General features: G+C 46.2%; 1 pseudogene across 1 annotated transcript; it reads right to left on the bottom strand.

Annotated features, from left to right (window-relative positions):
* Positions 1–1,610: 1,610 nt before the first annotated feature.
* LOC308277661 (large ribosomal subunit protein eL31-like) lies at positions 1,611–2,008 on the bottom strand (annotated as a pseudogene). Its single transcript has one exon. The product of its transcript is annotated as a large ribosomal subunit protein eL31-like (transcript).
* Between the last annotated feature and the right edge of the window lie 13,355 nt (positions 2,009–15,363).

The following is a 15,363-nucleotide window of genomic DNA, read 5'->3' as shown; positions in this document are numbered from 1 at the left end:
ACAATACTTTTTTATTTTTTAGGGAGTTTGTATACTCTTCTATTGCCTGTGCCATTGAAATCATATCCAAGAAATCACTGCCAATTTCAATGTTGTGAGGTTTTATGACCCAGATTTTCTCCTAAAAGTTTATAGTCTTAAGATTTATATTTAGGTCTTTTATCTATTTTGAGTTAATATTTGTATATGGGATTAGGTAAGGGTCCAATTTTATTCTTTTCCATGTAAGTATTATTTTTCAACAATATTTAGTTAAAAGATTATTATTTCCACCACCAAATGTTCGTGGAAACCTTGTCAAAAATAACTTGACAATATAGGGAAGAATTTAGCTCTAGGCTTTTATTTAACTCCAATGGTTTATATATCTGCCTTTAGAACAGTACTACACTGTTTCAATTATTGTAGCTTTATATGGTTTGAAATCAGAAAATATATATCTTCTAGCTTTGTTCTTTTTCAAGATCGTTTTGGGTATCTAGAGTCCATATTCCATATTAGGATAGATTTTTTTCTGAAAAATAAATATATAAATATATGATAGTTTCACCTAAAAAAAAAAAAGAAAAAATATTCTCTGGTAAGAAAGAAAGCAAAAAGAAATATTGAAATGTTATCTTTATGTTATCAAAAGCTTGGTATCAGACAAATGAAACTGTTATGTGAGATTATCATTTTTAATTTTGGATAAATTGCTATAATACTAGATGTCAACCACTAAGCCAAGCATGGGAAGGAGGGATGGGGAGGGAATGGGGTGGGGATCGGGTGGGGGTTGACTGGCAATGTGTGCATGTATGTCTACAAAAGTTTGTATCCCACTATGATGTATGAATACAGTGCACCAGTAAAAAATTAAAAAAAAAAAGAACAGTAGGAGTTACACATCTCCAAACATCTGCACGGAGCTGGGCGTGGGGCACTTGCTTTTCATCCCAGTACTTGGGAGGCTGAGACAGGAGGATCGCAGGTTGGAGAACAGCCTCGGCAAGTAGTGAGACTCTCATCAACCTAGGGAGACCCTGTTTCCAAATAAAAATAAAATAGGGCTGGGGTGTACCTCAGAGGTAGAACGCCCCTGGGTTCAACCCCCAGTGCCGCCAAAAATAAAAACAAACATCTGCACAGAACGACTCAAACTAAAGCAGCCCAGATGTGGCTCTTACAGATTGGTTCTAAGTCATGGTTGGGGACACTTTGCAGCTGTGTTAGGGGAATGCTTGTGGCCCTGTTCTCCGAGGTGCTCAGATGCCCCCGGTCAGCCTGGTGATGACTTTATTTATTTATTTATTTACTTATTTATTTATTTTTATTGGTGCATTATATTCATACGTCATATTGGGGTAAATAACTTGTGTGTACAGATATGCACACATCACTGATTTAACCCCTACCCAATTCCCATCCCATTCCCTCCCCGTCCCTCCCTCCCTTGCTCGGCTTAGTGGTTGACTTCGATATGTTTAAGTACATTGTGTGTTTTAGAGATTTTCCTCTTCCTCCCTCCTTTCTCCTCCTTTAGGTTGTCTTGTTTGCTCCTCTATAGGATTTCCTTTTTCTTTTTTTCTTTTTTTTTTTAGCTTTTATAACTTTTATTTGGCTTACAGTGGTTAGTTCTCATCCACGTTGACTGTCTGCAGATTTTTAAGGTGGTAACGGGAACGTAGGTGACCAAGGTGTAAAGTTTGTTGGGTGAGTCTTCATCCTGATTCCGCTTTCTGAACAATCACACAGGAATCCGATATGGAACGTGCCTGATTCCTTTGGCCCAGACGGCTTTGTTGAGCCTGGTATCAATGCGCACATCTGGAGTCCCCATCTCCTTCATGGCAAACTTCCGGATCTCCTCGAGTGCCCAAGGGGCACGCTTCTTAAAACCCACTCCGTGGATGCGCTTGTGAATATTGATGGTGTACTCCCACGTCACCACCTCGTTGATGGCTGAACGGCCCTTCTTCTCACCACCCTTTTTTGCGGGAGCCATTTTGCCGGGCCCAAGTTGGAAAGGAAGAGCACAAGTGATTGTTGTCTAGGATTTCCTTTTTCAAGAGTTCCTCCTATGACCCAATTCTCCCTAACTCTCACATATTAGGAAAAGCATCTGATTTCTTATTTTTTGTGACTGACTAATCTCACTTAGCATAATGTCCTCCAGTTCCATCCATTTCCCTGAAAATGATGTAATTGAGTTTTTTTTTAATGGCTGAGTAAAATTCCATTGTGTACATATCCCACAGTTTTGTAATCCATTCATCTGTTGATGGACATCTTGGCTGGTTCCATAGTTTGGCTATGGTGAATTGTGCAGCTATGAACATAGATACATATGCATTAGTTTGGTAGTTTGGTTTCTTTTCTTTTGGGTAGATACCCAGAAGTGGTATTGCTGGATCAAATGGTAGATTTGTTCCCATTCTTCTGAGAATTCTCCATACTGTTTTCCAAAGTGGTGGCACTAATTTGCAATCCCACCAACAATGTCTTAGAGTTCCCACTTCTCCACATCCTCGCCAGCATCTGTTGTTGTCTGTGTTTTGAATGATTGCCATTCTAGTTGGAGTTAGGTGAAATCTCAGGGTAGTTTTGATTTGCATCTCTCTGACTGCCAGTGAGGTTGAGCATTTTTTCATGCATTTATTGGCCATTTGAATTTCTTCTTTCGTGAAGTGTCTATTTAGTTTGCTTGCCCATTTTGTTATTGGATGCTTTGTTTCCTTAGTGTTGAGTTTCTTGAGTTCTCTGTATATTCTAGGTATTAGTCTTCTATCAGTGGTGTAGGTGGCAAAAATCTTCTCCCATTCTGTTGGCTCTAGATTGAGGTTCTTCATAGTTTCCTTTGCTGAACAGAAGCCCTTCAGTTTCATGCAATCCCATGTATTGATTCGCCTTTTAATTTGTTGTGCTTTTGGGGTCTGGTTGAGAAAGTGTGTGGACTTGTTTCTCGGTCTTCTATTCCGCTCCATTGCTCTATGTATCTTTTTTTTTTTTTGCCAGTACCATGCTGTTTTTATTACAGTGGTTTGTAGTATAGTTTAAAATCAGGTATTGTGATTCCTCCTCCATGGTTTTTGTTGCTAAGAACTACCTTGGCTATTCTGGGCTTTTTGTTATTCCAGATAAATTTAAGGACAGATATTTCTATGTCTGTGAGGAATGATCTTGGTAGTTTAATGGGCATTGCATTAAATCTGTAGATCACTTTTGGAAGGATGGCCATTTTAATGATATTTATTCTGCCAATCCATGAACATGGAAGATCCTTCCATCTTCTAAGATCTTCTTTGATTTCTTTTTTCAGTGTTTTATAATTTTCTTTATAGAGATCTTTTACCTCCTTAGTCAAGTTTATTCCTAAGTATTTTATTTTATTTTTTTTTGTGGGAGATACTGAGTGGAAGTGTTTTCTGAATTTCTTTTTCAGTAGATTTATGGTTAGTGTACAGGAAAGCTTCTGATCTTTTAAGATTGATTTTGTATCCAGATACTTTGCTGAATTGGTTGATCAGTTCTATAAGCCTTTTGGTTGAGTTTGTTGGGTTTTCTAAATATAGTATCATGTCATCAGCAAATAGTGAAAGCTTGAGTTCTTCTTTTCCTATTTGTACTCCTTTGATTTCCTTTTCTTGCCTTATTGCTCTGGCTAGAGTCTCTAGTACTATATTGAAGAGAAGTGGTGATAATGGACATCCTTGTCTCATTCCTGTTTTTAGGGGGAATTCTTGAAGTTTTTCCTCATTTAATATGATATTGGCAGTGGGCTTATTGTAGATTGCCTTAATAATGTTGAGATATGTTCCTTCTATTCCAATTCTCTGCAGTTTTTTTTTATCATAAATGGATGTTGAATTTTATCAAATGCTTTTTCAGCATCTATTGAAATGATCATGTGATATTTGTCTTTGATTCTGTTTATATGGTGAATTGCTTGGATTGATTTTCGTATGTTGAACCAGCCTTGCATCCCTGGAATGAACCCTACCTGGTCATGGTGTATGATTTTCTTGATGTGGTTTTGAATGTGTGTTGCTAGTATTTTGTTTAATGGTTTTGGATCTAAGTTCATCAGAGATATAGGCCTGTAGTTTTCCTTCCTTGAACTGTCATTATTTGGTTTTGATATTAGTGTGATGTTGGCTTCATAGAATGTATTTGGGAGAGTCCCGGTTTTTTCTATTTCATGAAATAGTTTGAGGAGTATTGGGGTTAGTTCTCCTATAAAGGTTTTATAGAATTCACTTGGGAAACCATCTGGTCCTGGGCTTTTCTTTGCTGTTTCAATCTCTTTGATTGTTATTGGTTGGTTTAAGTGTTCTATATCTTCTTGACTCAGTTTAGGAAGGTTGTATGTATCTAGGAAGTTGTTGATTTCCTCCAGATTTTCCATTTTGTTGGAGTATAGTTTTTCAAAGTAGTTTCTGATAATCCTCTGGATTTCTACACTATCAGTAGTAATTTCTTTTTTTTTAATCTCTTATCTTCATAATTTGGATTGATTCTCTCTCTCTTTTTTTTAGTTAGGTTGGCTAGTGGTTCCATTAGGATGGATTACCTTGCTTCAGCCCTTTACCTTGAGTTTTTCCTATCTTTACTTGTAAGGTGTATTTCTTGTAAGCCGCAGATGGATGGATTCTGGTTTTTAATCCATTTTGCCACTTTATGTCTTTTTATTGGGAAGTTGAGGCTGTTTACATTCAGTGTGATTATAGAGATATAATTTTTAATTCCTAACATGTTAAGATTTTATTTCTGTTTGAGATACTGTTTATTCTTCTATGCTTACTTGTATGCTGGATGGAAAATCTTGTTTCTTTGGTTCTGGCGTGTATTACCTATTTCTTCTTTGTAGTTAATCTCTTTGAGTATTTCTCTAGCGCTGGTTTTGAAGACATAAATTCCTTCAGTTTCTGTTTGTCATGGAAGCTTCTTATTTCCCCATCTAATTTGATAGATAGTTTTGTTGGGTAGGGAATTTTTGGCTGGAAGTTGTTTTCTTTTAGAGTTTGGAATATGTTACTCCAAGCCCTTCTGGCTTTCATGACTTGGTTTGGGAAGTCTGGAGTGATTCTAATTGGTTTGCCTCTGAATGTCACTTGGCCTTTTGTTTTTGTTGCCTTTAAGATTCTCTGCTTGGCTTCCACATTGGTCATTTTGACAATGATGTGGCGTGGGGATCCTCTTCTCTGATCCTGTCTAAAGGGAGTTCTATAATTTTCCTGGACCTGTGTATCAACCTCTTGCTCTATGTTTGGAAAATTTTCTGCTATTACTTCTTTGAAGAGATTATTGATCCCTTTGGTTTCACCTTCTTTTCCCTTCTCTATTCCAGTTATTCTTAGGTTAGCTATCTTAAAATGGGCCCATATTCTTCAGTGTCAAATTCTTTTGGAGTGATCATCTTCTAGGAGCGAGATTCTATTCTCCATGTGGTCTAGTCGGTTGTTAATACTTTGAATTGAGGCCTTTACTTCATTAATTGCATCCTTTATCTCTTTTAGACTCTCTCTGAATTCTTTTCGAAGTTCCTCTATTATTTCTACAGTTATTTTCCTGATTTGATCTTCTAGAGATCTCTAAATTTCTGTGTTATCAGGTTCTGATGTTGTGGGGTTGTGGGCATTCATTGTTCCATTGTTATTCCTCTTTTCCATGATTTCTGAAGTTTGTGCCTTCTCTGGGTTCTTCCCTGGGTCACTACGACTTCAATTAAGGTGTTCTGGATCTCGAGTCTGTGGTATCTTAGTCCCCACTACTCCTTTACTGGGTTGTATTGCAAAGTCTCAGACCCAGGGAGTCAATCGAGACTGCTTTAGACTATGGGGGTGCCAGGCTGGGCGTTCTCCAACGGGGGCCTGCGACTATGGTGTGATATCTCTGCCACCGCCACTCCCCCACTAGCTTGGACTGCAAAAATCTTGGACCCAGGGAGACTATCTGTGCAATTCCCTGGAAGTACAGTACTGGGATTTCTCCTTTAGGGGGCTGCAATTTGACTCACGGTTGTTTTGTGCGCTGGTGGAGCTATAGTGGACTCGATGAACTCGCTGCTGTCGCCGCTGGCAATATGGCACCACTGCCACACCCTCAGCTGTGAGGCTGGGGTGTTTCTTTGGTTTTGAGCTCAGCTCTGAGTCCCTGCAGGGTGTGCTGAGCCTGGCCCCTGGGAGCTTTAGATGCTCCTTGCGCTGAAAAAACTGTTGAGTTACACCCGGCTGTTCTGCAGCTGCTCACCTCAGTTCGCTGTCCACCCCTCCTCTCTGGAGCCTGGTGGCTTGTTGAGTGTCTTAATCTGGAGCCGTCTGGTGAACTTGCCGCTGCCACTGGCAGTATGGCACAGATGCCGCGTCCTTGGCCTTGAGGCTGGCGTATCTCCTCTCTGGTTTTGAGCTCAGTTCTGTGTCCCCCTCCTCTCTGGAGCCTGCTGCTGCAAGGGAAGATGGCACCGCCGCGGCTTCGCGCCGTGGTTCCGGCCGTGGCACTGCGGGCTGGTTTCTTTCTGGTGTCTGGTTGTTCTTCCAGCCCTCTTTTTCTCTGTCCCTTGTATTTACAGTTTTTATTTCTCTGCTGATGGTGTTTTCTGGCTATGAGAGGTGCTGATTTTGTGATAATAGAGATCAATTGTTAGCGGGACTCATAAATGCTGCTTTTCTCCGTCGCCATCTTCCTGGAAGTCCTGGTGATGACTTTAAATGTCCCCAGGCCCCTGCTTTCTACCCCTTTACATATGCTCACCATTTAGGAGAGAAATAGATAATACCATTTTTAACTCAAAATAGACAATGCCTTTTTCAATTCAAAATAGACAATGCCATTTTCACATACATGTTAGGGTGAAAAAATCAAACTTTAGAAGCATACAAAGAAGCTGAGTATGAAGGCACATGCCTATCATACCAGTACTTAGGGGCTGAGACAGGAGGATTGCAGGTTTAAGGCCAGCCTCATTAATTTTGTGAGACCCTGTTTCAAAAAGGAAAAAAAGATTAAAATGGCTGGGGGTACAGTTGGTAGGTAGAATACCCCTGAGTTCAATTCCCAGTACCAAAAATATAAATAATAACAGGCTGTGCACATGTGTGTATATGTGGATATATGTATGTATGTATGTGTACACACCCATATATGCAGAATCTAATTCTTACATTAAATAGCTAAGCCCTTTATAAAGAGGAGGCTGTAACATTGGAGATCATGACCTTGGCTGCTGTGGCCAGCCAGGTCAGGCCTCGGGGGCGTGCAGTGGCCACCACGCCTGTCCCTACATGGCCGACGCTGACAAGGTCCTGTCCCAGCTCACCATGACCTCGTAACTGCCATTGCTCAAATCCCAGCCTCTCAATAAGGTGCTTATTACTGCAGTCCTTAAATGATTTAAATTAGGTGGAAAACCATCTCCTGGATTCCATTTGATAGAGCCTCAGGGTTGTGAGCCATGCCATTGTAAGTCCTGCTAAATGCACCGGCAGCCAGCCCAGAGCTTCCCGGGGGCACGGGAAGGGATAATCCTGAGTAGAACCACTCAGCCTGGAGTCTTGGCATCTGTTTATGTAAAAGACTCTGAGCACATCTCCCTGGTCCTGCAAATGGGAACTAGCACGCAGCTTGACCTCTTGCCAGCGTGCTCTAGATGTCACCGACCCAGCCTGGCCAGGGCCAAGGGAAGCGAGCCGACCATCACAGCCAGCTGTGGGTGAGCTCCATGCTACAGCGCTGGCCTGGGGAGGCCCTGGGCCCCAGCCCTGCCATGAAATAAATAATGAGCGAGAAAGAGAAGAGAAGGTGAGAGGAGAGGGAGAGAAAGAGACAAGAACATTTTGAAAGTTCAAGAACTCATTCCTTTGTCATAGAACTTGATCTGCTATCCTGCCAAGCATGGTGGCACACACTTGTAATCTCATACTTGGGAGGCTCAGACAGGAGGATCGTAGTGCCTGGTAACTTAGTGAGACCCTCAACAACTCGGCAAGACTCTGTTTCAAAGTAAAAACTACACAGGGCTGAGAGTGTAGCTGGTATAGCACGCCCTCGGGTGGGAGGGCCGGGAGGGAGGGGGATGAGGGAGACACTCTAGGGTAAACTGGCTTTATTGAGATAAAACTTATGGAGGGTCTCCAGGAAAGGATGGAGCCGTGTCTGTTCGCATGCTGAGGGTTTGCATTGGTCAATCAGGAGGGAAACACATTCTGGCGGGTAGCGCTTAAGGCAGGCGAGGCGGGAAGAGGTCGCGAAATGTCCCGTGTGGGCTGTGCCAAGCCAGATTTGAGGACGTCCTTGTCAGCGAGGGGCTGGTCAGCAGGAGCCTTCAGGGAGTGGAGTCGCGTTTGCTCTGGCCCGTTGTTTACAGAGTGTTGTGAGTGTTGCCCGGTGTCGTTTGACAAACCCATCTAGGCTCGTGGCCTCTCAGCAGCCTCTGCCAGCAGTCCAGACGCATCAACGGTGTTGGCCCTCCAGAGGTGCGAAGGTACCCCCACAGTCCCCACTAGCCGCTGCGTGCCACCATGTCTAAACGCGTTCTCTGTGAGTTCCTGAAACTGGTTTATATCCCATGCTGTGTACAATGTCCCCAGTTCAACTCGCAGAACCAAAATTAACCAATAAAAAGTCTGGGGGTGTAGCTTGGAGGTAGAATGTCCCTTGGTTCCCTCTCTCTCTCTCTCTCTCTCTCTCTCTCTCTCATACACACACACACAGTAAACAGAAGGATTGTTTATGGACAGGAAAAAAGGCTCTGTGAAGGAATGGCAGGTGGGGCTTGTGTCTGGCAGTGTTGCGGGCTGAGGTATTTATTTATTTATTTATTTATTCATTTATGCGGGTCTGGGGATGGAACCCAGGGGCATTTGACCTCCGAGCTACACCCCCTGCCCTATTTTTTATTCTTTATTTTGTAACCAGGTCTCACTGAGTTGCAGAGGACCTCACTAAGTAGTTGAGTCTGTCTGTGAACCGCAATCCTCCAGTCTCATCCTCCAGAATGCTGGGATTACAAGCATGTGCCACCAAGTCCGGCTTTATTTATTTAATTTTTTATTTTTATATTTATTTATTTATTGATTGATTGATTTGGTGGTACTGGGGTTCCTGGAAGCCCTTCTACCTCCGGGCTACACTCCCAGACCTATTTTTTATATATATTTTTATTTGGAAACAGTGTCTCTTAAGCCAGCACGCTGGCTTCGAACCTGCGCGATCCTCCTGTCTCTGCCTCCCAAGTGCAGGAATTACAAGCGTGCGCCACCACGCCCGGCTATTTAATTTTTTTAATTTTTAATTTTTTGCAGTCCTGGGGATGGAACCCAGGACATTCTACCTGCAAGTGACATCCCCAGCCTTCTTTTTCCTCCCTCCCTCCCTCCTTCCCTCCCTCCCTCCCTTTCTTTCTTTCTTTCTTTCTTTCTTTCTTTCTTTCTTTCTTTTCTTTGCAGTACTGGGGATGGAACCCAGGGGCATTCGTCCTCCAAGCTACACCCCCAGCCCAATTTTGTATTTTTATTTTGAAACAGGGTCTCACTAAGTTGCAAAGGGCCTCAATAAGTAGCTGAGGCTGGCCGCAAACCATGATCCTCCTGTCTCAGCCTCCCAAACACTGGGATTACAAGCGTGCACCGCCATGTCCGGCTTATTTATTTTATTATTTTAAAGCAGGGTCTCACTAGTTTTCTGAGGGTCTTGCTAAGTTGTTGAGGCTGGCCTCAAACCTGTGATCCTCCTATCTCAGTCTCGCAAGTGCTGGAATTACAGTCGTGAGCCACCATGCCAGGCCATTAGCATCTTGATAGACTATTGAGGTGATGGATATTGGGGGGACCTGACTTCTCAGGAAAGTAGATGGGGAGAAAGTGTGTGTGGGTGCCTTCTGGAGTAGCTGGGCAGACCTCAGCGGTCCTCTCTGGCAAACAGCTGAAAGTGCGGGGGACAGCTGCTGAAGTGAGACCTCGGGGCCACCATCCCGGAGGGCCATGACCTGGTGGCCGGGACGGCGAGCTCAGCTGCCAGTGACAGGTGCAGTGGGCCCGCGGCCCCAGGGTCATCCTGTGTGGCCGCAGCTGTCTGGGCCGGGTGGAACATTTGGCGCCACATCTGGTGTCAGCGAGGCGGTGACCACAGCACATGTTTCCTGCTTCCTCGGGTATTCAGGGATGAAGGCAGTGGCCTTGGGAGCCAGGAATGTGGGAGGAGCCCGTCCTGTGGGGGGGTTAGGGGGTTAAGGCACCTGGAGCCTAGGACCTGCTTGGAGGGAGGCAGGGCTGCTCTCCCCAGCCGTCACTGGGCTGAACCCTGCCTCACAGCTCTGGTTCTTATCTATTTTTTGTTTTTGTTTTTGTTTTTTGGTGGTACTGGGGTTCCTGGAAGCCCTTCTACCTCTGGGCTACACTCCCAGACCTATTTCATATTTTTATTTGGAAACAGGGTCTCTTAAGTCAGCACAGCTGGCTTCGAACCTGTGCGATTCTCTTGTCTCCGCCTCCCAAGCACGGGGATTACAAGCGTGCGCCACCACGCTCGGCTCTTATCTATTTTTTGGTTCTGGGGATGGAGCCCAGGGGCATTCTACCTCTGAGACATACTCCAGACTTTTTATGTTTGAAGCAGGGTTTTCGCTGAGTTGCTGTTGTCTTGCAGAGTATCCAAAGGTCGCTCCGGACCTATGATCCTCCTGTCTCAGCCTCCCAAGTACCAGGGTTATAGGCTTGTGCCAATGTGCCTGGCTACTTATTTAATTATTTAGGATATTAGGAATTGAACCCAGAAGCATTCTATCTTCAAACTATACCCTCAGCCCTACTCATTTTTTATTTTATTATTTTGTTTGCGTGTGTGTGGGGAGTACTGGGATTGAAACCTGGGGCGGTCTACCTCTGAGCTACATGACCAGCCCTATTTTATGCGTTATTTGGAAACAGGGTCTCACCAAGTTACGGAGGGCCTCACTTACAATCCTCTGTCTCAGCCTCCCAAGCGCCGGGATTACAAGTGTGTGCCACCACGCCTGGCTTTTACTTATATTTTGAAACAGGTTCTTCACCAAGTTCCAGAGGCTGGCCTTGAACCCTCAATCCTGTCCCAGCCTCCCAGGTACTAAAATCACAGACGTGGGCCTCTGCGCGCAGCACAGAGTGGTAATAAATAAATAGTGGGTGGTAATGTCAGTCCATCACAGTTTCGTACTAGCTCTGTGGGATGAGGGAGTCCCCGCAGTGCCTGTGGCCGTGGAGTGAAGGTCACTGAGCGCCACACTCGTTCTTAGGAGGCTGTGCCGGGGTCCCTCGCGTGGCCAGCACTGGGTCTTTAGGCAAGAGATTTGCAGGCAGCCCTGGGTCTGGGCCCTGGTTCCGCCTCTCAGAAGCTGTGTGTCTGGAGACGAGTCAGCGTGAAGCGTCCTTGGGGATAGAAAGGACCTCGAATGGCCGTTGTGTGGCGGGTGAGACAGGCCAGGGTACATCTCCCGGAGAGGCATGCAAGCGGCAGGCATCCCTCTCATCTGACCTTCAGGACTGTCCTTGGCAGGGGCCATGTGGGGCCTCCCTGTCTCCCCACACGAGTGCCTCCCTCTAGTCCCGTCTCTTCTCCCTGGACTTCCAGACCCTCCTCTCCCTGCGTCTCCCCAGGAGCAGCCTCGCTGGCCTCCCTCTGAGGTACTGGCAGGAGTGAGAAGCATCTTTTCCTGCCCGCCTGGCAGCAGCCTACAGGCCCCTGGGTAGGTCCCGACCCCAGGGCGGGCCACGCTTGGCAGACCCGGCACGCCCTGGCCCCCAAGCGGGGCTCAGTGAGGACCCGAGCCCCTGTTTTTCTGACCACAGGACTGCAACGGTATTGTTGAAATAATGCCCAGAGTAGTTTGTGATTCTTACCCACAATGGTATTAAATTTACTTCCTACATTTGACCTTGGCCAAAAGACGGAGAAGCAAGGAGATTGAATTGACTTCCCAAGAAGGCCGTGGGGGCGCACACTTACAATCCCGGCACTTGGGAGGCTGAGACCGGAGGATCACAGGTTCGAGACCAGGCCCAGCTACTTAGCAAGGCCTTCCACAACTTAGTGAGACCTTATTTCAAAATAAAGAATAAAGCTGGGCATGGTGGGGCACATTTGGAACCCCAGTCCTTGGGAGGCTGAGACAAGAGGATCACACAGGTTTGAAGCCAATCTCAGGAACTTAGGCTCTCAGCAACTTAGTGAGACACTGTTTCCAAATAAAATATAAAAATAGGTCTAGGAGTACAGCCCAGAGGTAGAAGGCCCCTGGGTTGCATCCCCAGTAACACACACACACACACACACACACACACACACACACACACACGAATAAAACAGAGGGCTGGGGGTATAGCTCGGAGATAGGGTCCCCTGGGTTTCATCCTCAGTACTTCCAAAATAATAAATAAATCAATATATGTCCTTTGACAAAGGTGGTAGTCCAGCCATCGCCGAGGGAGCCAGGGCGGGCCGGGCACCGCCATGGGAAGGCTCCTTCCGGTGGCCCGCCAGCCTGGCCTGCGCCCCTGCATCTGACATTTGCAAACTTTTGGAAGTCTGGGGAGCCTGAGAGCTCTTTTGTTTTTCGGAAACAAGAGACTTATTGTGACTTTTCTCTTAATGCTCAAATATCTATGGCGCTTGCCCAAGGATCCAAGTACTATTTATAGGCCAGCTAATGAGGTGGTGCTTGCTCGCAGAGTCGGTTTTAAAAGCCGAGTAATCATAGTTTTTTACATAGTAAGGAAATTTGTTTTCTAAGTTCTGCAGGGCCCAGCCCCGCCCTGCGGCAGGGACCAGCTGAGCGCAAAGCCAGCGCGGCCTCTCCGCCCCTGCCCTGGCGCTGGCCCTGCTCAGCTCGCCAGCATCCCCACCGCTGGGCCAGAGCTAGCCTTGCTCCTGGGGCACCAGATCGCTCTTCCTGCTTCTCAGTGACTAGACGTGAAGGGACGTAGCTGTTCACCACGGATCATCCAAGTTAAGAGCAAAATACCTTACGTATCAGCAGCCTCGTACAGTCACCACCTAAGGGATGCAGGTAACAGGGACAGGCATCCTCACTCCAGCGGATGATGTAAGGGGGCGCAGGGGGGTTGGGAGCCCAGAATCCGAGGCCAGAAAGGCCCGGGTTCACATCCTTATCCAAGCCGGGCGTGGTGGGCACGCTTGTAATCCCCGCGCTTGGGAGGCGGAAACAGGTGGATCGCGCAGATTCTAAGCCAACCGCGCTGGCTTAAGAGACCCTGTTTCCAAATAAAAAATATAAAATAGGTCTGGGAGTGTAGCCCGGAGGTAGAAGGGCTTCCAGGAACCCCAGTACCACCAAAAGAAACCACAAACACAAACAACAAAAAAACCCCCAAATCCTTATCAAATGCAGATGGTGGCAGTACCTACCTGGGAATATTGGTGTGAAGATTAATTTTTAAAATGTAAAGGAAGCCGGGCGTGGTGGCGCACGCTTGTAATCCCAGCATTCGGGAGGCTGAGACAGGAGGATCGCGGTTCACGGCCAGCCTCAGCTACTTAGTGAGGCCCTTTGCAACTCAGTGAGGCCCTGTTTCAAAATAAAGAATAAAAAACAGGGCAGGAGGTGTCTATTGGAGGTAGAATGCCTCTGGGTTCCACCTCCAGTATCACAAAAAATAAAAGAATGCTACTAATAAACAGGCTTTTTTCTTTATTTTTGGTACTGAGGATTGAACCCAGGGGCATTCTACCTCTGAGCTACACTACTAGTCCTTTTATTCATTCATTTATTTATTTATTTTGTGAGTCTGGAGATGGAACTCAGGGGCATTTGACCTCTGAGCTACTTAGACCCCTGCCCTATTTTTATTCCTTATTTTGAAACAGGGTCTCACTAAGTTGCGGAGGGCCTCACTAAGTAGCTGAGGCTGGCCGTGAATCGCCATCCAGAGCTGGGATTATAAGCATGGGCCACCACTCTCAGCTTAATAATTATTTTTAAACAGAGTCTCACTAAATTGCTGAGGCTGGCCTCAAACTGATCCTCCTCTCTCAGCCTCCCCTACGCTAGGATCAGAGGCGTGCACCCCCTTCCTCGCTCCAACCTCCCTTTAAGTCACCCTGGGACCAGACTTCAGCACTCCTAAAACCCCTAACACCAGCTCAGAGCTCACCATACAAACGAAACCCCTCGCCAAAGCCGCGTGCTTACCACCAAGGGAGGCCTTCCCGAGCGCAGAGCCGGGTGGACAATCGGTCGCGTTGGCGGGCCAGCAGCTCCCTGGTCCTCTCGGCCGGGTTCAGACTGGGGCCTGCGTCGTGGACGTGCCGTGAGCAGGTGGTGTGTGGGCCTCATGTCGGGCAACGCGGGTGAATGAGTCCACAGCATGGAAACCATCCAAGCTGTCACCGAAGCCAAGAGGTTCCCCTGCGGAAGTAACAGAGCTACGTCCTCAGAGGGCCTGCAGACGCATCGGTGCAGCTAGAAACTTGTGCCGAGGTTGGAGCCTGGCCAGCCAGCCTGCCTACTGGTATTGGGGATAGATCCAGGGGCATTCTATCTCAGAGCCACAACTCCAGGGTGTCTCTAAGTTGCTGAGGGCCTCGCTAGATTGTTCACCACACAAATGTATGATCCCCCAACCTGTGATCCTCCTGTCTCAGCCTCCCAAGTACTGGGATTGCAGGGGCGCACCACCACGCCTGACTGTTTTCTTTCTTATTTACAGGACCCCAAGTTAGAACATGTCAGTCTACCTAGAGAGCTGGGTTTCATTCACAGATGCAGGACCGGAACAAAACTGGGCCAAGACTTTTTTAAACTGAGATTTAATTAAAAATCCCACTTGTTATGTGGATAGGTCACATCCAGGCAACATCTCTTCACAGACGCTGCTTCTGCTCCATGCGGGCTGCACGGGAAGCTCTGACTAGCGGCTTGAGGAAGGTTTTTAAGTCCTGCCTTTAAGAATCTATAGCTGGGTGCAGTGGCACACGCCTGTGATCTCAGAACTTGGGAGGTTGAGACAGGAAGGTCACACACACACACACACACACACACACACACACACACACACACCAACACCAGGACTAACCAGGTAGTTCATGCCTAAAACCTGAGTTCTTGGGAAGCTGAGGCAGGAGGATCATAGGTTTGAGGCCAGCCTCAGCAACTTAGCAAGTGTTTCAAATTTTAAAATATAAAGTAAAGTAGGGCTAGGGATATAGCTCAGAGGTAGAATGTCCCTGGGTTTAATCACCAGTACTCAAAAAAAACAAAAACAAGCCAGGCGTGGTGGCGCATGCTTGTAGTCCTAGTACTTTTTGGGAGGCTGAGACCGGAGGATCACAGGTTCCTGGCCAGACTCAGCAATTTGTGAGACCCTATACAACTTAGTGAGACCCTGTTTCAAAATA

This window comes from Muscardinus avellanarius (genome assembly GCF_963383645.1).
Source record: "Muscardinus avellanarius genome assembly, chromosome: 20".
Lineage (NCBI taxonomy): Eukaryota > Metazoa > Chordata > Mammalia > Rodentia > Gliridae > Muscardinus > Muscardinus avellanarius.
This window is presented reverse-complemented; position numbering and strand designations above follow the sequence as displayed.